Raw genomic sequence first — 24,948 nt, 5'->3', positions numbered from 1 at the left:
CTCTCTGTCTGCTTATGATCTCTCTCTCTCTGTCAAATAAATAAAATCTTAAAAAAAAAAAAAAGAATAGTCAAACTCATAAAGAAAGAAAGCAGAACAGTTACGAGCCAGGGCTGAGGGAAGGAAGAGTAAGATGTTATTGTTTAATGGGTACAAAGTTTCTGTTTGGGATAAATAAAAAATTGTAGAGATGGATCATGGTCATGGGATACAACAATGTGCATGTAGTTCTGTTTAGCTTTTTTTTTTTTTTTTTTAAAGATTTTATTCATTTATTTAGCAGAGAGAGAGAGGGAACACAAGCCTGGGAGTGGGAGAGGGAGAAGCAGGTTTCCCGCAGAACAGGGAGCCCAACATGGGACTTGATATTGAGCTTGATCCTGGGACCCTGGGATCATGACTTGAGCCAAAGGCTGACGTCTAACAACTGAACCACCCAGGTGAGCCAATGTTAATGTAGTTAATGCCACAAAATTGTATACTTAAAAAATGGTGAACAATAAAATGTTATGTATACTTTACCACAACATAAAATATTCATAGGGACATATACCAAATGAAAAAGAAGTCAATCTACGTAATTCAGAAGGTAAATTTAAAAAGAAATTGTCAGGACGCTTGGGCGGCTCAGGGGGTTAAACTTCTGCCTTCGGCTCAGGTCAAGATCTTAGGGTCCTGGGATCGAGTCTCTGCTCAGCAGGGAGCCGGCTTCCCCCCCGACCCCTGTCTGCGTCTCTGTGATCTCTCTCTGTCAAATAAATAAATAAAATCTTTTATTAAAAAAATAAATAAAAAGAAACTGTCAGACTAGATTTTAAAAAATTCATCTACATGTTTACAACAGACTCATCTAAAGTGAAAAAAACAGGGGTGCCTGGATGGCTTCATCAGTGAAGCCTCCAATTCTTGGTTTCAGCTCAGGTCTTGATCTCAGGGTCATGGGATCAAGCGTAGCGTCAGGGTCCACATTCAGCAAGGAAGTCGGCTTAAGACTCTCCCACTCTCCCTCTGCCTCTCTCCCCACTCACACATATGTGTGTATGTCTGCATGTGTACCACCTCTCTCTCTATGTCTCTAAAATAAAATAAAATCTTTAAAAATAAAATAATCAGAAAAGTTGAACAAAAAAGGGTATAAAAATGTATACCATGCAAATATTAAGCAAGAACCATTAAGTTATATTAACATGAGGAGAAAACAAATTTTAAGGCAGAAAAAGGGTCACATTATAATGATAAGAGTTTCAATTCACAAGGACAATACAAAAGTTTTAAATGTATACAAACCTAATAAATAGGCTTTATATAGGTATAATAGAAACCAACAAAACCATGAGGAGAAACTGGATAACCCACAATGATGGAACAAAACAAAAAAAAAAAACTCAGTAAGTATACAGATGATTTATAGAATGCCATTAACAAACTTGATCAAACAAATCTGAACATAAACTAATGTTCTACCCAACCTCCAGAATACATTCTTTTTAAGCACATGCACTATTACAATATTGACCATATTCTGGGATACAAAGCAAGTAGAATCAAATTTCAAAGAATTAAAACTTGATGGAGCATCTTCTCTAACGACAATGTAAAGTTAGAAATTGATAACAAAAAGAAAATCATCATTAGGAAATTAAAATATCCATATGTTCAGAAGTTAAAAGTTCCCATTGCTTAGAAATTAATAACTCAAGTCAATGAAAACAAAACAATCTTTTTTAAAAAATTCTTTTTTTTTAATTTTTAGGAAGGGTGGAGGAGAGGAACAAAAAATGAGCATGGAAATTGACATGGGGCTTGATCTCATGACCCAGAGAACAAGACCTGAGCTAAAATCAAGAGGCAGATGCTTAACCAACCAAGTCACTCAGGTGCCCCACAAAGTTAATGAAAAAAATCTTAATGACAATTAGAAAATATTTTGGGGCGCCTGGGTGGCTCAGTGGGTTAAGCTGCTGCCTTCGGCTCAGGTCATGATCTCAGGGTCCTGGGATCGAGTCCCACATCGGGCTCTCTGCTCAGCAGGGAGCCTGCTTCCTCATCTCTCTCTCTCTGCCTACCTCTCTGCCTACTTGTGATCTCTCTCTGTCAAATAAATAAATAAAATCTTTAAAAAAAAAAAAGATTTAAAAAATAAAAATAAAAAAAGAAAATATTTTGAATTCCATAATAACAACTTCCACAAAGCAAAACTCGTGCAATGCAGCTAAATTACTACTTAGAGGCAAATTTATATCCTTCTATACATATATTAGAAAAGAAAACTGAAAATTAATGAGCTAAGCACCCATCATATGAAATCAGATCTAAAGCAAAATAAGACCAAAAGACTAGAAGAGAAAAAAATTAAGAGAAATTAATTAAATAGGCAAGTAAATACATCACTGAAAGAAAAAAATTAAGAGAAATTAATTAAATAGGCAAGTAAAAGCCAAAAGTTGGTTCTTTAAAAATATTGAAAAATTGACAAGCTGAGAAAACTGATCAAAAAGAAAAGAGAAAAATATACAAACAATATGAAGAATAGTAAGAGGATATTACTAACATCTTTATGGCAATATATTTGAAAATGGAGCTTTAACAGAAACATTCCCAAAAAAAATACATTTTACCAAAACTGATTTGGTACACATAAAAAACTTGAATAAGCCTGTAATTTTCAAAGAAATTAACCAGGAGTAAAAAATATTCCTGGGAAGTAGCACATTCCAGAAATTATTATTACTCCAGTCTCATTTGGAATTAGTCTAATGTTACGTTAAGATCTCCAGAGAGTAAAAGATAGCAAAATCTTTAGGAAGATAGCAAACCTATGTGAGAATAGCATAAGAAGCAAATTTTATTAGTGAACACACATGTAAAAATCCTAAAATATTAGCAGGCAGAAAAGTAGCAATGTATTGTGACTAAACTGCATTATCTCATTGTAGGTTTATTCAATATTTGAAAAGAAATAAATATTCACTACTTTAACATAAAAAAATTAAAAAATCTAGAGATGAAGCAGCTGATAAAATTCAACATGTATTTCTTAAAAAAAGTCTTTGCATTCTAAAAATACAATAATCTGATAACAGGTAAAACAAACAAATAAAAATCCTGTAAGAACGGTAAAACACTTAAATATGTTCCTTTGATACTGGAACAAATCAAGAATCTTGGCTATTCACACTTCTTTCACCCTACATTTGAGGTCTTTGCATAAGAATTACAAAAATGCAAAACCCCTAGGGAAAGATAATACTACTTCACTGAGAGTTATAAAGAAGACCTAAATAAAAGGAAATATTTACTGTGGTCACAGACTGGAAAACTCAAAATTATATAAGTGTCAGTTCTGTTCATGGTGACTGTAGGCAAACCAGTTGGCATTCAGGAATAGAGCTGGAGAGTACAGCAATCTGTGAGGGTCATTAAAACACCATTGGAATAAATTAGAAGTATGATCTCAGTTAACTAAGGTTTCTGTATGTTGCTCTTAACTGGAAATTTAAAAGCATTCCTCAACAATATCTACCACACATGTAGTTTCACTGAATTAAAATTCAGAAAATAATCCATGGCACTTCTCTGGCAACTTACATTATTATCTAATTTTGAAATTTATAAATGTGCTTTCCATGAAACTGTGGAGAAGTGAAAAACAGAAGCTACAAAAAACTGAAAAAGATTTTTGCAGAACTTTTTCAGAACTGTTTTACTCAACTAGTGAGAGAAAATTAATTTTTAATCAGTTTCTGCATAATAATTTTAAAAATAAAATCTGTTTCTTCCTATCTCCACCAAATAAAAGTTTGACCCATATTTCCAGGTTTAAAGGGGCATTCATTTGTTTCTGTCCAGGCCTGCTTCTGTCGGACACTTGTCACAGTATATTTTAATTATTTACTTATCTGTTCCTTCCAATTAGGCAACCTGAATGAAAGGAGGCTTATAGTTCTCATTGTTGTGCCTCACTTATAACACTCAAGAAATGTGTGTAGAAAGAAAAAAAAAAGTGTGTTGGATTAATAAAATCTCATAGATAGGGTTCTAAGAGAAATTAATTGACCAGGTTATATATTCAAAACTAATAAGCAGAAAATTACTCATTCATTTATTTATTTGGCAATTATTTATTGTTCTAGGTCCCAGATTCCAGGATTAAAACCTAGGCCTTCTGATTCCTTCCTGTTCTTTTTATAAAAGTAGAAAAAAAATTATTTTGCCTTTTTTTAATTATAAAATTTCTCTCATAGGATTATAACAGAGGAAGAGAAACTCTTATTAGAGAGGAAATCACTACTGAACCCCAAATCGCCAGTTTTATATATGTGGAGGAAGACAATCCATTGCTAGCTCAACATGAAGAGGTCAGACAAACTAGGGACCAAATTTCAAACTTTTGGCTAAAAAAACAATTCAAGAAATCATAAAATCTGGAATAACAGAAAGATAAAAATCACTCCATTAACTTAAAAGTAAGACTGAAAAAGCTACAATATTTGATAAACTGTGCATCTGGAGTCTTTCATAAACCACTGGTTTTATTTTCTTCTATCTAAATATATTCTGTATTCTAATTAATACTTTTTATTTGGATGGATAATAATCAGCTAAAACAATCACAGAAAGCTATAGCAAGATAGTCTAACATTAAGAGAGAAGCGAATTCTAAAGTCATTAAGCACTTAAGTAAAAAAAACTTTCAGGACATTTGGCATTTTCAAGTAAAAGTTGCTTGGAGAATTATTTCTCAATTGTAACTTTCAAAATATGAAACTTGTACATTTGTAATCACAGCGTTAAATAACAGCACCTTTTGTACAGAACTTACAGAATCCCAAGCATTTTGGCCCCACAAACATGTGCAAAAGCTAGGTTTTTTTTTTCACAGCTTTTTCATTCAAATTCAAAAATCACTATCTCATTGATAGTATTTTTTTTTAAGCAATTCACCTTTCTTGCAAATCATTCACCTTAAGTTTTCACAGGAGGAACATTTTCTACAAATATTTTCATTAGCTTACACAGATTTTATTTAAATTATAGAATTACGACCACAGATACAACCGGTATATACAGGTTTGGGGACAAACACTAGTGATTCTTGGTAAGTATATAAATCAACACAACTAGTAGGAGTAGAAGCATCTACAAGAGATCAAGGTACTAACCTAAGCATTGAGCATACCATAGGCATCAGTCAGTATGTTTACACCAAAAGAAATGCAGAACCTTAGTTACGCAGGAAAATCATTAAGTGGAAGCCATTTAAAGTAATTTTAACTATACTGAAAATTTTTATTATTTTTGGCCATTAGGATATCAGCAAAGTATAAGAATAGACCAAGAGAAACAACAACTATCAGAAAAATCAGGTGTATACATTCCCCAGAATGACTGGAAAACATTTTTATATGTAAGGGATAAAATTATATTTTACCTTTATTTATGCAACAAAGACACCAATTATTTAGCTGTTTTAATATATGGGTTACTTAAGTTTAACCTTAGTATTATGTGATGAGATACATGCCCTTGCTTGCTATAGGACAATATCTAGTGTACAGCTCCATCTAGTGGAGAAATAGACAAACATTTCCAGAGCATTTTCAGTCCTAAAAAATTTCACATTAACCCAAACAAAACTGACTTATAAAAAGGCCAGCTTTTCACTCATACTGTGTAATAATGACATTTTATGTAATCAATATTCTAACCAACATTTTCTATTTGAACAGTGATATTTTTGAATATTTGGGATTTCTTCAACATCTTCTAACCGTTTTTTCATATGACAAAAATTATATAAGTTGGTTTTTCAAAAAAAAAAACAAAAACAAAACAAAAAAACCTTAGTATTCATACTGCTCATTTAAAGAGGATAAAAAACACAAAAGTCACTCCATAAGGATGAAGCGACATTCTGCAAGCAAATGTCAATGTAAAACTATCTTCAAAGTTCCTATGGTCATGATAAACAGCTAGGGAGATATAGACAAAACATAAGCAGGGTTTATAAATACTTCATTGACATTTCCCCAATGATAAATAACAATGAAAAATTTTTGTATTTTTAAAAAAATTTGATGAAATTCTTCAATGTTATAGCAGACTTTGAAAATGACAATTTCCCCTTTAATATTTTTAAATACATTTTTAAAACAATATAAAAACATTTATGGAACGCCTGGGTGGCTCAGTTGGTTAAGCAGCTGCCTTCGGCTCAGGTCATGATCCCAGCATTCTGGGATTGAGTCCCACATTGGGCTCCTTGCTCGGCAGGGAGCCTGCTTCTCCCTCTGCGTCTGCCTATCACTCTGCCTGTGCTCAGGTGTTCTCTCTCTAACAAATAAATAAATAAAATCTTTAAAAATAATACAACAACATTTTAATCACTGATGTAACTAAATTTTAAATCAAACTTATTTTTAAATCATGATACAAAACATACAACTTTAACTTAATAAAAACTCACTAAAATCAGGCACCAACATGAAGAGGGATACAATCAGTAGTAACATTGAAAGATTATTTCCTCTTATTACAATTTCCATATGTCTGCATAAACTCAATACAGAATTTAAGTGTATTTTTCTAAGTGGTTAATTTACTCAAAATTAGTGTTAGTCTACAACTCTGTAACATTAATTCATATGAATAGAGTTATCATACATTAATCTTTTAACAATGTCTAAGGATTTAATACTGCAGTAATTCCTATCTCTAATGCCTGTTGAGCACAAAACTGAGCAGAGGAATATATACGTATTAAATGAATAATCCAATGTAAATAGTTTTAATGAGACTGCCAGCTTATTTTGAAAACCTAACAAAAATGTTCAACTTTGTATCTCTTCTTTACTGGTTAAGGTGCTCATTTTATCAAATCTAATTCTTTTATATTTTTCTTCCTTTTATATGCCATGAGAGGCTAAAATTTGATGCAATGTTCTTACTTTGATGAAATGGTTTATAAATTATTATTTGAAACCTTCAACCTGACCTGAGGAGAGTAGCGGAGAATACCATCAACAGTTGGGAGGGAATATACTTGCTAAACAAGAATCATGACCCCAGGTATCCAAAACAAAGTTTTCTACTATCCTTGGTCACTATCAAATACTTGAAATTACTGGTTTATCAAAATTATCACCACATCCCTGGGTGGCTCAGTTGGTTAAGTGTCTGCCTTCGGCTCAGGTCATGATGCCAGTCCAGGCTCCCTGCTCAGTAGGGAGTCTGCTTTTCCCTCTGCCCCTTCCCATGACTGTGCTCACGCACTTGCTCTGTCTCTCTCTCTCTCTCTCTCTCCCTCTCACACTATAAAAAAATAAAACAAAAGTCATCATCTTACCCTGGCCCTATGGACTGTTTATTCTATTTATTGGGACAAGAAATGAAACTGCTTCCTTCTCAGTTAAAAACCAGAAAAGTGAAAGGGAATATGGGACCTGGGGAACTCATCAAAAATTTCATGGAGGGGAGGGGGGTAGGGAGATGGTGGTGGGATTATAGACATTGGGGAGGGTATGTGTTATGGTAAGTGCTGTGAAGTCTGTAAACCTGGCAATTCACAGACCTATACCCCTGGGGCTAATAATACATTATATGTTTATAAAAAAATTTTAACCCGAATGTTTATAGCAGCAATGTCCACAATAGCCAAACTATGGAAAGAACCTAGATGTCCATCAACAGATGAATGGATCAAGAAGATGTGGTATATATACACAATGGAATACTATGCAGCCATCAAAAGAAATGAAATCTTGCCATTTGCAACAACGTGGATGGAACTAGAGCGTATCATGCTTAGCGAAATAAGTCAAGCAGAGAAAGACAACTATCATATGATCTCCCTGATATGAGGAAGTGGTGATGCAACATGGAGGCTTAAGTGGGTAGAAGAATAAATGAAACAAGATGGGATTGGGAGGGAGACAAACCATAAGTGACTCTTAATCTCACAAAACAAACTGAGGGTTGCCGGGGGGAGGGGGTTGGGGAGAAGGGGGTGGGATTATGGACATTGGGGAGGGTATGTGATTTGGTGAGTGCTGTGAAGTGTGTAAACCCGGTGATTCACAGACCTGGGGATAAAAATATATGTATATAAAAAATATATGTTTATAAAAAATAAAAAATTAAAAAAATAAAATAAAATAAAATAAAAAATAAAATAAAATAAAAAAATAAAAAAAAAAATAAAAAATAAATATAAAAAAATTTTAAAATTATTTTAAAAAATTCATGCCATCCATGTTTCAGAGAAAGTTGCATGGCTCTTACTCTCCCTGTGTTGCATTAGGATAAGTCCTGTCTCTCCCACCAATACAGAAATCGGTAGCAATAACCCAAGCTGCAAGTGCCATCGGGTAATGTCAAGGCAGGGCAAAAGTCCTATTAGGAAATGAAAAGGAGTAAGATTTTAGACCATTTGGGCTGCTTTAATAAAAATACCATAGACGGAATGGTATTGTCACAATCAACAGAAATTTATTTCTCACAGTTCTGGAAGCTACAAGTCTGAGATCAGGCTTGAATCAGCAAAGTTGAATTCCGGTGAGAGTCCTTTCCTGGGTTGCAGACTACCAACTTCTTACTGTATTCTTGCATGGCAGGAACAGATAGGGGAAGCAAACTCCTTCATGACTCTTATAAAGACACTTACCCCATTCAATGAGAGCAGAGCCCTCATGACATTTATTGCATTCTAATTACCTCCTAAAGGCCTCACCTCTCATAACATCATATTGATGGGTAGGGTTTCAACATTTAGGCAGTGGGGGGGATACACAAACATTTAGTTCATAAAAGACGTAACCATCATCTACTCTTCTATCTCTTCTCCAAAACCTAGGCTTGTTGGATTATAATCATAGCAGCTCCTATTCCCAAGTGTGAAGGAAAAATGAATTTTCTAATCTTCTTAACATCTGGGTCAGGTTATGGGGTTAAAGCCACAGCCATAAAAGCAGAAGTGACATAAGTCGATTTCTGGACTCACCCTTAGAGGAATTCTGTGAGATCCTCCAGCCCTCTCTTCCCCTCTTGTAACAACCTTGAAAACCCCAATATAAGATGGTGGTATCACAAGATAAAAGGGATGCTGACCTCTAAGCCAACCACTGTATGAGTGAGAAATAAATTAGTGTTGTATTAAGTCATGACATAGGGAGTTATTAGTGCACCATAGCCTCTCTTAACCTAATATACAACTTAGAGAGTTCCACTCTCCCACCTCCAATCCTGACCAGAGAAGCTCCCTGGTGCAGTAACAACAAATGTCAACAGTATTCTGTGGTTCCTAAAATTCTAACCCCAAGCTCACCCCACCCATCCCCTTCTGAAAATACACACACGCACACACACACACTCTTTCACACATACACATTCACACACATTTCATTTTTTTACACCGTGTGTATGTCTCAATTCAGTTCCATCACCAATGCCAAATCCCAGATATGGTAAGAGATGGTAGATACTGACCAAGTACTGGTTGAATAAAATGACTACAGCTGACCCTGAACAATACAAGTTTAAACATAAGCAGATGTTTTTATAAATATAGTACAGTCCTATAAATGTATTTTCTCTTATGATTTTTTCTTTTTTTAAAGATTTTATTTTTAAGTAATCTCTACATCCATAGAACACATAAAATGAGTATCTAGATACAGGTGTTGGCATTTATCAACTCTGATTATAGTAATCAATCTTGAACTAGTTACAGGAAGTGACTGAGGGAAAGAGAGCTCTGTTTTAAAAATGTTTAAATCCTTCATCTATGGGACGCCTGGGTGGCTCAGTTGTTTAAGCAGCTGCCTTCGGCTCAGGTCATGATCCCAGCGTCCTGGGATCGAGTCCCACATCGGGCTCTTTGCTCCACAGGGAGCCTGCTTCTCCCTCTGACTCTGCCTTCCCCTCTGTCTGCCTATGCTCGCTCTCGCTCACTCTCTCTCTGACAAATAAATAAATAAAATCTTTAAAAAAAAAAAAAGAAGAAAAAAATAAATCCTTCATCTAATACATGGCTCATCTGGGTTAGGTCTCTCTCCTGGGTAGTATGAGAAATAATCCTTCTAGGGAGAGTGAAGATAAACTTTAGAGCAGGTTCCTGATCATCAAGAATAATTGACTTAAAAAAAAAAAAAACAGAAGGAACCACCTTCGATAATCATAAAATAAAGAACATTTCAGCAGAACATACCTTCAAAAAAGACAACCCTTTAAACTGAGTAAATTTAACTTTGTAAAAAAGCCAGGAAGATTCTGGGAAGACTATGGTGGAATCACCAGTTTTTTAATCTCCCCAACCATTTTCATAAAAACAGAGCAACCAGGAGAGCAAAATGAAGCCATAAACAAAATATCTACCAGAAAACTAGGTAAATATCAACATACAATACCAACAACTATGACACCTGAATGATATCCAGCATCTGTGCAGGAAGGAGGAGAGGGAAAACAACAGGGAGCAACGTGATATCGAAAAGTCATGAAAATCTCTTTAAGTAGCAGGTATGCTCTCAGCAAGCAAATAAGGGTGTAAAAGGTTTGAAGTGAAGCAGCTGGAACAATCCAGCCTTATGAACTATCCAAACGTTTGAACAAAGTTTCTTATATGCTGAAGAGAAACTGGAAATAGAGTCTAAATTTGTAGGGAAGACAATATGGTCAAAATAAAAATAAAGTCCAGGTGAAAGCCAGGGAAGGGAACGTGATACAGCCAAAAGATCTTAAAGTTACTGGTAATTCTTTAAAACTTCTCAAATACAACAGGAAACATTTTTCTAACTAATTACTTACATTTAAGTAAGTACATTCCTTAAATATGTAAGTTAAGTAATAGGTACATTACATTATCTTTTGAAAACTCACTTGGAAGGTTTCAAAAGGCATAAAAATCATTATATTCTGGTACAAGCAGATTACAATTAATCAGGAGAAGTCGGAGCTGATCCAATGTTAAATGTTAAATGATGCTGAGTTGCTGATTTGGTAAAAAAAAATTCACTGATAATAGAAAAAAAGTTCCACTGAGATCATTCTAGGCACTGCCCAAATGACCTCATCTCTAGCAAAACAGTCCAACATACACTAAAACAAAAATAGAAAGAAGGAAAAAAGATCACCCATTACATTCACCACCAAAATATAAAATACTCTTAAAGTCCTAGTATGTTCCCCTTTGACATTCTTTACATATTTATATGTGTAATCCATATCTACACATATTTAATTTTTTCACAATAAAATATCAGAGGCATTTTTCTTCAAAACACATCAATAACCACTGACTTTAATATTCCACTGGATGGCACATCATTATTTTCTGTTACAAAAAGCACTGGAAGGAACATCTTTGTGGCAGCTTTTTTTTAAAGATGTTATTTATTCATCCAACAGAGAGATCACAAGTAGGCAGACAGGCAGGTTGGGGGGGGCGCGGTGCGGGGAGCAGGCGCCCTGCTGAGCAGAGAGACCAATGTGGGACTCGATCCCAGGACCCTGGGATCATGACCTGAGCCAAAGGCAGAGGCTTTAACCCACTGAGCCACCCAGGTGCCCCTTTTTGAAAACTTATTATTAAATGTGGCAGTGTTAAATACTAGTCTAAATTTTTATCCAATAATAGGCAAAACAACTTTTTGCTTTTTCATAAAGTAATTCCTAAAAGTAGGAACATATTCTAGAAGAAAAACTATTCCAAAAAACTTTAGTGAAGAAAATAATTTCTCTAATTCTTAAGGTATATTTGCATAACAAACATGAGCCTTCAGAATCAACTGGTTAGTAATCATGGGACCAACTATTTTGAGATTTTAATTCTAAAACGACTAACAAAAATATAGGCATTTTAAAGATGTGTACATAGGTTTTACTTTAAACTAAGATGGAAATTAGTCACCTGCATGAAATAAAGACAGGAGAAATAAGCCAATGAAATACTAAACTGAGTTTCTTACCAGTAAAGAATCACAAAGAAACTCACAGCAAGTTTTTGTACGTGAACTTCCTAAATTACTGTTCACATACCCAAGTGAATTACAATAATCTTGCCCACTGTGCCAGCTCATGCCACTGAATAAAATGTTCTACTTTGGGATATCGTATGCTATATCACACAGCATCTGTAGCTCCCATGCTGGTAATAAGCTGTTTGACATAAATTAAGGAAATGGTTTTGATTTACATTAAATTTAAAAGATAATAAAAGTATTAGAGTACTAATTAGTATCAAGACATGCTGCTTAAAGAAGAGGTATGTCATAATTCAGAAAATACTTCATTAAAATGAATAAATTGAAAAGTTTAAATTTTGGGGGGTTTATATGTATATGGTTGAGACTTAATGCAAAACAGCATTTTAACATCTGAATGCAAATAGAATCTGTAAAAAAATTACCTTTCAAATTCCCCCCAAGAAGTGGAGTAAGAATGCAAAAATTTTTCTAATTTTGTGATGATCTTTGCATCTTAACACAAAATTACATGATATTAGGTCACACTTGCTAAGAAATTACTCGCTAAAATCAAAACATTATTTAAAATAAAAATAAATAATGAAATAGACACTGTAGGGGAGGGAAAACTTTTCCTCCATCCTCTTAGGGTTCCTGGCTGGATCTGAATAGTAAACTGACAAAGACTGATTAATAGGAGAAAAGCAGACAAATTCATTTAATGTAAGTTTTATGTGATATGGGAACCTTCACAAGGAAATGAAGACCTGAAGAAAGAGTGAGCCTGAGCATTTTTATACTAGATATGATGAAGAGTAGAAAGTCATGGAAAAATGGGAAGGACAAAAAGGTATATACCAAGGACAATAAAATAAGGAAAACTCAGCAAGCCACATTCACTTGGATTCCTCTTGGTAGCTCCCCATCTTTGGAGATAAGGATGTTCTTTTCCTCCAGGTACAGGGAGAGCACCTCTCACATGAAGGTCTTATGACTCATTTCTGGGGAGAAGGGGGATGCACCTGCTATTTCTCAAAATCCTTCAGCTTAAAATATTCAATATGCCAAAATGCCATATTTGGGGGTAGCTTGTTGTAAACCCCACCAACACAAAATGAAAATATCTTATAAATTACCCTTTACTAACTGTTTATTTTTTAGGATAACAGAACGCAGTAAAAAAAAAATGCATATCCTAATCAAAAGAAAGTAGCAGTGGCTATATCAACTCCAAACAAAGTAAAACAAGAAATATTACTGAGACTAAGTACATTTAGGGGTTTATTTAACAAGTCCTAAACAATCCTAAATATGTAAGCAATTCACAACAGTGTCAACATACCTGCGGTAAAAACTGATGAAAGGAGCAATAGACAAATCCATAATTATAGCTGGATATTTCACTACACCCTTCTCAATAATCAGAATAAGAACTCAGAGACTCAGCAATGTAGAAGATTCAGTACTATCAACAAACTTCACCTAATTGACATTTATAGAAAACCCCAACCAACATGGCAGAATACACAATCTTTTCAAGTACACATGGCACATCTACCAAAAAAGATCCTATCCTGGTCCATTAAACAAACAAACAAACAAAAATAAAAAAAACCCCTTTAACATAAGAATTGAAACCATACAGGGGTGCCTGAGTAGCTCAATGGGTTAAAGCCTCTGCCTCTGGCTCAGGTCATGATCTCAGGGTCCTGGGATAGAGCCCCTCATAGGGCTCTCTGCTTAGCAGGGAGCCTGCTCCCCCCCCCCCCCGTCTACTTGTGATCTCTGTCAAATAAATAAATAAAATATTTAAAAACAACAACAACAACAAAGAACTGAAACCATACAAATCATGTTATTTTACTACAACAGAAATAAACTTGAAATCAGTTAACAGAAAGGGACCTCAAAAATTCCCAAACACTTTGCAACAATCCATGGTTCAAAAAAGAAGGAATTAAGGGAGATTTTTAAATATTCTGAACTGTATAACAGAAACACAATATGTGGGATGTAACTAGATTAGCGCTTAGAGGGATATTTATAGTACCAAATGCATATTTAAAAAAAAATTTTTTTGGGGGGGGGATATAAAAAACACTATTGCTTTATTAACTACCAGCAGGACTGGCCTGCACAGAGGTAGAGAGGCAGGCAGAGAGAGAAGGGGGGAAGCAGGCTCCCTGCCGAGCAGAGAGCCCGATGCGGAACTCGATCCCAGGACCCTGAGATCATGACCTGAGCCGAAGGCAGAGGCTTAACCCACTGAGCCACCCAGGCGCCCCAAAAAAATTTTTTTAAAGGGAGGAAGACCTCTTATTAATACTTATGCTTCTACTTTTAAAAAATACAAAATTAAGAAAAAATTAAATATGAAGTAAGCAGTATGAAAGAAACCATAAACAGCAAAAATCAATGAAACTGGAAATATAAAGTCAACATAGAAAATGAATGAAACCAGGGTGCCTCAGTGGCACAGTCACTTAAATGTCCAAATCTTGATTTCAGTTCAGGTCAGCGTCATGAGATCAAGCCCTGTCAGGCTCCACGCTGAGTGTGGAGTCTGCCTGTGATTCTTCCTCTCCCTCTGGCCCCTCCTCATACTCACTCTCTCTCGCTCTTAAATAAATAAATCTAAATAACAACAACAACAACAACAAACCAATGAAACCCAAAGCTGGTTGGGGGGGGGGGGCGGGGGGAGTGGTGGTGGTGAATCAAAGGAATTGGTAAGCTTCTTGCCAGACTGGTCAAAATAAAAATAAAGAAGACATAAGTTGTCAGTATCAGGAAGAAGAGGACATTAAAGTAATCCCAAAGGCATGAAAAAGATAAAAAGGGAATAAATATGACAAACAAATTCATACCTACAAATCTGACAAAATCCTTGAAAGACACAATCTACCAAAGTTAATGCAGTGAGAGTAAATACTCAGAAAAGTCCTGTTTCTATTAAAGAAATTGAATTCATAGTTTTAAAAAACCTCCCAACAGAGAAAACTCCAGGTTTTCACGATATGTATCTCTGAAATCGTCTTTCTCTCCTGAAAACCTCCTTCCTAAGTGGGCTTTTCTCCTTAAATCTGCACTGTATGTTCTCCAGGCCAGCTATACAGCTGTGCCTCCTAGAGAACATCATTTCACTGTGCTCCCCCGTTAGATTTACTGTTTCCTATATTCCACACCTTTCTTTCACTTCTTCATTTTGCTTGAGCATAACTTCTGAGGCTTTCCAGGTTTGAAAATATCTTGCTTTTATTTTTTATTTTTATTTTTTTAAAGATTTTATTTATTTACTTGACAGATAGAGATCACAAGTAGGCGTGGGGCTCGAGATCACCCGATGTGGGGCTCGATCCCAGGACCTTAGGATCATAACCTGAGCCGAAGGCAGAGGCTTTAACCCCTGAGCCACCCAGGTGCCCCAGAAAATATCTTGTTTTTAAAGATTCTTTTATTTGAGAGGGAAAGAGAGAGCATGCACGCATAAGCAGGAAGGGCAGAGGGAGAGAGAAACCCAAGCAGATTCCACTCTGAGTGCCAAACCCCATGTGGGGTTCCATCTCACGACCCTGAGATCACGACCTGAGCCAAAACCAAGAGTGTGATGCTTAACTGACTGTGCCACCCAGGCACCCCTGAAAACACCTTTGTTCTATTTCCATACGTCATTGTTAAATAGCCATAATTCTGTCAAGACTGATGTTCATATGTTCAATTCTTTTTTCTATTTTTCTATTTTTGTTTTCTCTGGAAACCTTCAAGATTTCTGTTTTGTATTTTTTTTTCATTCTTGGTGCTATAAAATTTCACAAACATGTGCTTACAGGTAGGCTTTTTTTGTTTGTTTTTCAATATGATCACTCTTAGGAACAGAAACAGAATGCTATACACCTGATTTTTAATGAAGGTTGCTTTGGTTGGGTGATAGAATTGGGGGTAATGTTTCAGTCACCTTTTTATGTTGGTTGAAAGAGTTTATAATAGCCATAAATTTTTATAAAAGCTCTTCCATTAAAAAATAACAAGAACATCCCATAATGTCAATGAAAGCTTTAATTGTTGCAAACTCTGATTCCACAATTCTACTTCTAGAACTCTATGTTCTAGCAAAGGGTTCAAAATGTCCAAAATATGTATGACAGTGCTGTTTATACCATTAAAAAATTGGAAACAGCATAAATATCTACCAGTTAGGGTCTAGTTAAACAAACTATGGTGTACACACACACACACACACTATCAACACTATGTGTGTGTTATAATATACAGTGACATAGAAAGATGTATAAAATCTTACTAAATAAAAGGGCTGCTATAAAATAATAAAGCATTACCACTGTCATATTAAAATAAAAAAGCAAACAAGCAAAACCATGTGTTTGGGTACACACATACACACATACACGCACGCACATGCATGTAAGGAAATGCAAAAAGGTCTGAAAAGATACATTCCAAGATTCAGTAGCTTCTACAAAAGAACGGTAAAGCATATATAATTTCCATAGCTGAAAATTGAAAATGGAGTAATATAAAATACAAATGAATTTAATGATCCAGTTACCAAATGCTCCACTGTCAGACAAAGATGTCCCACCGAATTTTCAAAAATCCAATTCTATGCACACATTAACCAAAAGAAGGCTGTCACAGCTATATCAAAATTCATAAGAGGTCATGGATGGGAGAAGACTCAGGAAACGCGATAACTAAATGCAACATAGGATCTTTTGGGTCCTAGAACAAGAAAAAATTAATGGAAAAAATAGTAATACTTGGATAAAGTGTATAATTTAGTGAATAATATTATAGCAATATTAATTTCTTGGCTTTGATCATTATACTATGATCATGCATTGTGTTAACATTAGTAGCAGGGTGAAGAGTCTACAGGAAATCTCTACTATTTCTGCAACTTTTCAGTAAGTCTAAAACTGTTTCAAAATAAGGTTTTTTTTTAAAAAACAGACTAGACTTTTTAGTCTAGTAATTTAGTAATTTGTCTCGACATTTAGTAATGCCTAGACAAAGGCATTACTAGAGATAAAAAGGAACACCTTTATGTGGAGGGAAAAATAGTTCAATTCATAAGAAGACAGACCAGCTATAAAGTTGCATGTTTCTAATAACATGATTTCAAAATAAATAAATCAAAAATGATAGACCTACCAAGAAGAAATAAATCTATGATTACACAAAGATTGTGTAATACACTGCAAATTCTCAGTATTCACCAATCACATGAACACGCATACACGCACAGACACATACACATAAAAATCAGTAAGGAAAGAGATTTTAACAATGGCATTAACAAATTTCACCTAACAGACATATAAAGCATTGCACCAGACCACAGTATTCACATCTCTCTGTCTTTCTCTCTCACACACATGCCCATTCATATTCAGAAGCATTATGAAAAAAACAAAACCGTATACAAAGCAAGGACTTAAACATTTCAATGATTATTCAATTCAAGATATTTTGATGGTAGTCACATGGCTGTTAACTTTTTAATTACTCACTTAACTGTCCAGCTTAGCACAGTGGCAGTACCGTAGCCAATGAGGTTTATCCGAGTCACAATTATTGCTATTATTACATTTCACAAAAACGTTTTTAAAGTTCACTGATCTATATCAGTTATTTATCTAAGTCATTTATTTATTATAAATAATATATTATTTACTTATTTCTCCCTAGTAGTTTCTATCTTTTTTTTTCAGTTTTTCAACATTTAATTCCGCAACAGCAAAATTTCCAAGATAAAATTATGAAGAGGGGACATTGGTATACTTCAACAGAAAACAAAACAAGATTCAGAATTAAGGATTCCAGCAAAATAATCCCTGTTGTACTCCAGCAGCTTCCAAAATTTATAAATCCAGGAATATTAAAGGCAATTCTCAAAATAGTATATATATACAATCAAATCACCATAATGCAAAACTACAGATAAATAAGAGTAGATGGCCTGAGTGTATACATCCTAAACAGTAAGCAATATAAGTGAAAAATACCTTCAATACAGACAGTAACCGAATCAAAGGTGTTCGTGTCAACTGCCAAAAGCAGTTCTATGGTAACTTTGTCTCATCAATCATCCACTTTAATGAAACCTTGAACTAAAGTAGTAATTCTCAACTTTCAAAGTATTATCATCTCTTTATTGTTGCCAGTTTTGAGATCAAACAAATACACAGCAATTACGTTATAACTAAAACAAATACAGAACAGTTAAGTGATTAATATTTTAATTTTTAGAAAGTAAAAATAACATATTCCCAAATATGTTTAAAATGACAAAAACTGAAGTTATGTTCACAAAAACTTCAGGGTGAATTATTTCTTTTATTAAAAATGTTCTTTTTGTTAAAAATTTGTTAAAAATTAAAAATTACTAAGAGCAGTTTATTACTTATTTGTTGCTGCTAAACAAATTACCCCAAAACTTAGCAGGTTAAAACAACACACATCTGTTATTTCAGATCCTGAGGAATCTTAGGTGTTGGCTTTGCTAGGTCCTCCAATTCAGGTTTTCCTCAGGCAGGGCTATAGTCATTTCAAGGTTTAACTGGGACAACATCTAACATCAGTCAGTGGTTGTTGGTAGGATTCAGTTCCCAGAGGGTTACTGAACTTTCTCTGTGGACTATTGGCCAAAGGCTCCCCTCAATTCTTGACGGGTGAGTCCTTCTATATGTCAGCTCATGATATAGCAGATAGGTTTCATCAAGGTAAGCAAGCAAGAAAGGGCCAGCAAAAAAGAAAGTTATAGTTTCTTATAACATAATCTCTTAAGTGACATCCTACTACTTCTGTCATATCCTATTAGAAGTGAGCCTCTTGGTAGTCCCCCTTAAGGGAAAAGGATTACACAAGAGGATGAATACTAGGGTTATCTTAGAAGGTTGACTCTTTCAAGTAGCTTAGGGAAAAGGCAAGTGGAACATATCAAGAGAACTGGATTCTAGTAACTATGTGACTAAATATAATCTCTGAAGGCCTCGGTGTTCTCACAGAGCAAAACTGAGAGAATAGCCTAAATGACCTCTAGGAACATTTAAATTCTAAATCCTGTGCTTCTTTACCATGTCTTTTGGAAAGAATTACCAAAGATTAGAGCTATTTGGTTAAAATGCCTCCTTTTACAAAAGACAGCCAAATTCCAGGAAAGGTTAATACAGACAGGCAGGAAACCACACTTATTCTGTTCTTATGCCCAGGGCTCTTTCCACTATATAGCATGTTGCTTTTGCAATAAATGCCCTTAAAAAGCCCTATCCCCTCTTTATAATAGTGTCAAAATCCAAGAAACAGAAAAGGAATTTGAGAGTACTCAAATACTCTAAAAGAGCAGTAAAAATTGATGTTACGCATTACCTTTTCCTTTCATAAACCCTAAAGCTATCTCTGTAGGTGGCCTATGAGATGAAAATGAGCCATCTTCTGCCCATCCCCAGTCCCAGATATTTAAACAGACTAGTAATGAATCTGCTGAAAGGGAAGTATAAAAGCAATAAATAACAGGTTGTAGCAGAGAAATACAGTCACCTTAAAGAAAAGAAGATTAAATATAACCTAATTGAAGTGTCTAAAAATAGAAACTGCACCCAGAAAAGGCAAGGTTTGTCCCCACTGGAATACAGAAAAATACAGAGTCCCAGAGGTCAACAATAACAATATGATACAGGCAATGTCCCGGGGAGTAGGTACTCTAGGAAGCTAATGACAACCTCTGTACTGATAGACATATCATACCATTAAACATTTGTACTACATAAATACCCTACTTATTCCCTACGAGGTCTACTTTATAACCTTTACCAACATAATAACTTGTAATGACTCCAACCCTGGTTCAAGGAGCATGGTGAAAACAGTGCATATAAGTACAATTGTTTTGTGTGGCAGTCATAAAGCAGTAAGATATTTGTATTTGTCAAGATATGTGTGAATATGTGTATCTAAACAAATGTATATAAATGCATAACTGGATCGAGAATTTCTATGTAAGAAAGGCTTCAGGACAGCAGTGGTTCGTGGTAGAAGCTAGGCCTAATGGCTTATCATAAATCTGTGTTTGCATAACAATCAAGTAAGAATGACCAAAACTCAATTATCTATCTCTCTTTTTTTTTTTAAGATTTTATTTATTTATTTGAGAGAGAAAGACAGTGAGAGAGAACATGAGCGAGGAGAAGGTCAGAGGGAGAAGCAGACTCCCCGCGGAGCTGGGAGCCCGATGTGGGACTCGATCCCGGGACTCCAGGATCATGACCTGAGCTGAAGGCAGTCGTCCAACCAACTGAGCCACCCAGGCGCCCCTCAATTATCTGTCTCAAAGAAAAGATCGAGTTGATGGAGATTACCCTTAAGTCTCTCATTAGTATTAGTGTATATCTAAATATATTCCTAAATTCACTTCTATAAAACACCTAAAAAAAACTGTTAGCTAAAAATGTTAACATAGACTGAAATAGTAGTCAAAGAAAGTTCTGACACTTTCAAAAGTTTTTTTTTATATTTTTTAGTACTGAGTGAAGGACAGGGGGCCCAAAGTAAGAGAAGATGAACTATACAGCCCCATGAGGCATCTAAAAAAGAGAGGATCCCCACAATAGGCTGGGATGCCGCAATTGAGTTTCATGGCCCAAGCCACTGGCTATTATTACCTTCCAAATTATGAGTATATTCAATCAGGTAGATATAAATTTAATCAAGCCATCCCACAATAGAACAGTTCAAAAGACAGTACTCAGGGGTGCCTGGGTGGTTCAGTGGGTTAAGAGTCTGCCTTCGGCCCAGGTAATGATCTCAGGGTCCTGGGATCAAGCCCTGCATCAGGCTCTCTGTTTCTCAGGGATCCTGCTTCCCCCTCTCTCTCTGCCTTATGATCTCTCTCTCTCTCCCTGTCAAATAAAGAAAATCTTAAAAAAAAAAAAAAAGACAGGGCACCTGGGTGGCTCAGTGGGTTAAAGCTTCTGCCCTCAGCTCAGGTCATGACCTCAGGGTCCTGGGATCAAGCCCCACATGGGGCTCTCTGTTCAGCAGGGAGTCTGCTTCCCCCTCTCTCTCTGCCTGCCTCTCTGCCTATTTGTGATCTCTGTCAAATAAATAAATAAAATATTTTTTTAAAAAAACACTATCTCAAAGTATTGCAGAAGGAATTTATTGCTTTTTATACTTGTTTACTCATGTCCAGAATTGTTTGGATATTCAAACCTTCCCTGCCTTTAGGGACTATCAGAATATCAAAATATCAGAAAAGAGTTTTATCTCCTTTCTTTTCTCACCTACTTAACTCTCTTTTGTTCACCCGCTTTAAAGGGATGGGAAAAAGTAAGAGTAGTAAGAACAGTTTAGAGAAGCCTGAAAATAGCCTTGAGGTAAAACTGGTAAGAAGCAAAGGAAGTATGCTTAGAGATCTCAAATTTAACTCCAAAATGGTATACCACATGCTGCTTAATACTATTATTTAACCTCAAAACACTACAGCACACAACACTTAACACTATTATGTATTTAGATTTTTTTCAATTAATAATTTCACTACCACCAATGGGCTGAAGATTGAGCTTTTTTAAAAAATCAATTTATTTATTTGAGAGAGAGAGAGAATGCGCAAGAGTGCACATGCCGGGGGAGGGGCAGAGGGAGAGAGAGTTTCTTGAGCAGATTGTCTGCTGAGCAGCAGCCTGACAGGGGGCTTGATCTCACCACCCTGAGATCATGACCTGAGCTGAAATCAAGAGCTGAACGCTTAACTGACCGAGCCACCCAAGGTGCCCCTGAACTGCCATTTTTAAAGAGTCATTTTTCAACATAGTAGGTTTTAGCAATCTATAAAACAAGAATGAAAGGCAGGTGGAAGGGAGGGAGGAAGGGAGGAAGACGGAGAAGGAGGGAAGGCAAGCAAATAACCAGGCAGGCAAAAAACAAAGAAAAAAAGGAAGAAAGCAGCAAGGAAAGGAAGGAAGGGAGAAAATACAACAGAGACTGTATACGATCTGCAAAGTCTAAATGATAAGCAGTCCTAGCTTTACACAGTACTGCATTAAATGAAACTCCACAAAAGCAAGGACTGCCTATATTTATTATCTAGCCTCTTAGAGAAAAATTTAATGACCTCTGAAATAGAGGTTACCTAAATAAGCAAACATGAAGAGGTTTAAATATTACTAGTCATTAGGGAAATGAGGGAAAAATCCCAATGTGGTATCACTATAAATCCACCAGAATGGTTAAAATGAAAAAGACAACACTATGTGTTGCAAGTTTTTGGAGGAGCCAGAATTCTTAAGCAATGCTGATAGGAGTGCTGACACAACTAATTTGAAAAAATTTTTGGTAGTGTATAACAAAAATAAAAAACCTGTATACCCTATAATATAGCCATTTCACCAATAGGTATATGTATATCCAACAGAAATGTACATATATATTCACCAAAATACAACTGACTCTTGAATAATGCAGGAGTTAGAAGCACCAATCCCACACAGCAAAAAATCCAAATTTAACTTTGGACTCCCTAAGAATTTGATTACTAATAGCCTACTGTTGACTAGAAGCCTTATCTATAACAGAAAGTCTATTTATACACACTTTATATTATGTATTATATACTATATTTTTATAATGAAACATCCTAAAGAAAATGTTCAGAAAATCATAAGGAAAAGCATATACATTTTCAGTAGTGTTCTGTATTTATTGTAAAAAAAAATCTATGCATAAGTGGACTCCTACAGTACAAATGCATGTTGTTCAAGGGTCAAACAGTACTTATAAAATGTTCATAGAAGCTCTATTCATAATAACCAGAAACTGATGGAATACTATACAGCATAAGAACTACTGCTACAGAACTTGTATAAATCTCACAAATACAATATTGAGCAAAAGTGAGGCTCAAGGACTATTTACTGTATGATTCCATTTATATAGAGTCAGTAACAGGTAAATTCATAGATGACTTTAGAACGCGACATAATAGTTACCTGTGGAAATAGGTCACACAAAGTGGGGTTTCTAAGATGCAAGTAATCTTTTTTTTTTTTTTTTTAAGATTTTATTTTATTCATTTGACAGACAGAGATCACAAGTAGGCAGAGAGGCAGGCAGAGAGAGAGGAAGAGAAGCAGGCTCTCTGCTGAGCAGAGAGACCAATGCAGCTCCTGATGATGAGGGGCTTGATTCCAGGACCCCAGGATCATGACCTGAGGTGAAGGCAGAGGCTTTAACCCACTGAGCCACTCAGGCACCCCAGTAATGCTCCTTCTTGATCTATGTACTGGAAACATGAGTTTATACACTGTGAAAACTCAATGAGCTGTACACTGAAGGTTTATGTGATTTTCTCTAAGTCCATTATACCCTAAAAATTAACACACTAAAAAGATTTTTATAAAATCTATGCTTTTAAAAGAAAATTGTGTACACCCCCCTTTCATTTTTCTGACTTGCCGTCATTAATTACTTTTCATCAATGGGGTACTTAATTTGTTATCTTATGTAGAAGTCATCTTCATTTTAATTAATTTCCTTGGTATACTATTGCACAGGACACCCAAATGATTACGTAACTGTCACCTTCAGTTAGTACCACACTAGATCCCAAGGAGAAACTGTGAAAAGCCAATTATTTATGATAATATGTTAGAGTCACCTGGAGGGCCGGGGGGGGGGGGGGGTTGAAATGTGATTTCGTTTGGCCCCTTTGTTTTGGTTTACCTTTGTCTACTTCCACAGTGATGTACTCTGCATAACATGCTCAAAGGAGCTTTTCAAAAAAGCCTGTTCTTGTGGAGGAAAAAAACTTTTTTCTACCATCCTGTCTAATAATGCTGCTGCTACCTTGTGTTATCCAGTTCCTTCCATCCCTGGAACTTAAAATACTGTTGCGTGGTGTCACCTTCCAGAGAAATGTGGGCTCAGAGACACTGTGAACCTCAAAACTAATAGTATCTTTCTACAGCACGGCCCTCTGCGAAGCATCGCACTCTGCCGAAACTTACCAGCACGAGAACTGAAACACACAATTATTAAGTGACTCTCAAGGACAGTCCATCACAGCTTGAGCCAGGACCTGAATGAACTCTTCAACTAACCGACCCTTAAGGAAAAAACAAAAATCTGCACCCTTGAATAAATGCTCAGCTGCTGAACCCTTGTCATAGGAAACGGGAGGATGCCGACATAATCCCAGAAAGAGGACCTGCGGGTTCCACGACGCTGACCTTTGCGTGAGCCCCCGCACTCCCGACCGTGCGGGGCCGACATTCACTGGGTGCAAATTCCGCGTAGGCCCTTCTCTTGCGCCAAGGAGGCTGAGGCCGGAAATTCCAGGGCTGAATCTAAGCCCACCCCTCCTTTTCTCCGGCCACCCACAACCTCCCAGCCTACCTGTTTACCTGAGATGCGCCTGGCACTCCTGGAGAGCTGACTCTGCGCGCTCGCCCAGAGTTTCTGAGGCCGGACGCGCGGCCACCACGTCAGCCAATCGACTTTCGCTCGGACTTTCCCTCCTGACCCTGGGGCCCACCCGCCTGAGGAGGTGCGCGCGCCCGCAAACGACCGGGAGGGGGGCCGTGAGGGAGGAAGCCAGCCGCACGCAGCGCGCCCGTGCCACGGGGAACCGAGGCGGAACGGGCGCCCGGCAGGGGTAGGCGGCGCGCACCGGGCATGCGCAAACCGCGGCGCCAAAGGCGCGGGGCGGGGCTTCTAGACAACCCGGGAGCTTGCAAAGTACTTGTGGAAGTTCCGAGGAAAAAGAACGCTGTTTTAGTGATTTTCGGTGGCTGCAGCGGGAGGACGCTATGGTAGTCGGCTCCGAGACGACGGGCGCGTTTTGCCAGAGCGAAATATTGTCCGGACAAAACGTAATCGAGCTAGAAGAAGGAAACCATGTGGTTAAAAATGTGTTTTGTGGCCTCAGAGTTGGGGTTGCACTCTCCAAGAAGCTGGAGGAACTGTGGTT

The 24,948-nt window shown here is 36.4% G+C and overlaps 1 protein-coding gene across 6 annotated transcripts in view; it reads right to left on the bottom strand.

Annotated features, from left to right (window-relative positions):
* The window catches only part of MIPOL1 (mirror-image polydactyly 1), a 327,451-nt gene extending 302,929 nt beyond the window's left edge, over positions 1–24,522 (bottom strand). For 4 of the 6 annotated variants that reach the window (XM_059181948.1, XM_059181955.1, XM_059181951.1 and 1 more), the window contains exon 1: positions 24,383–24,522. The gene's annotated coding sequence lies outside the window, so the exon portion shown is untranslated. Of the gene's footprint in view, positions 1–24,374 lie in introns of all 6 variants that reach the window. The other 2 variants (XM_059181950.1, XM_059181952.1) reach the window with 2 other exon arrangements.
* Between the last annotated feature and the right edge of the window lie 426 nt (positions 24,523–24,948).

This window comes from Mustela lutreola, chromosome 7 (genome assembly GCF_030435805.1).
Source record: "Mustela lutreola isolate mMusLut2 chromosome 7, mMusLut2.pri, whole genome shotgun sequence".
NCBI classification, from domain to species: domain Eukaryota; kingdom Metazoa; phylum Chordata; class Mammalia; order Carnivora; family Mustelidae; genus Mustela; species Mustela lutreola.
This window is presented reverse-complemented; position numbering and strand designations above follow the sequence as displayed.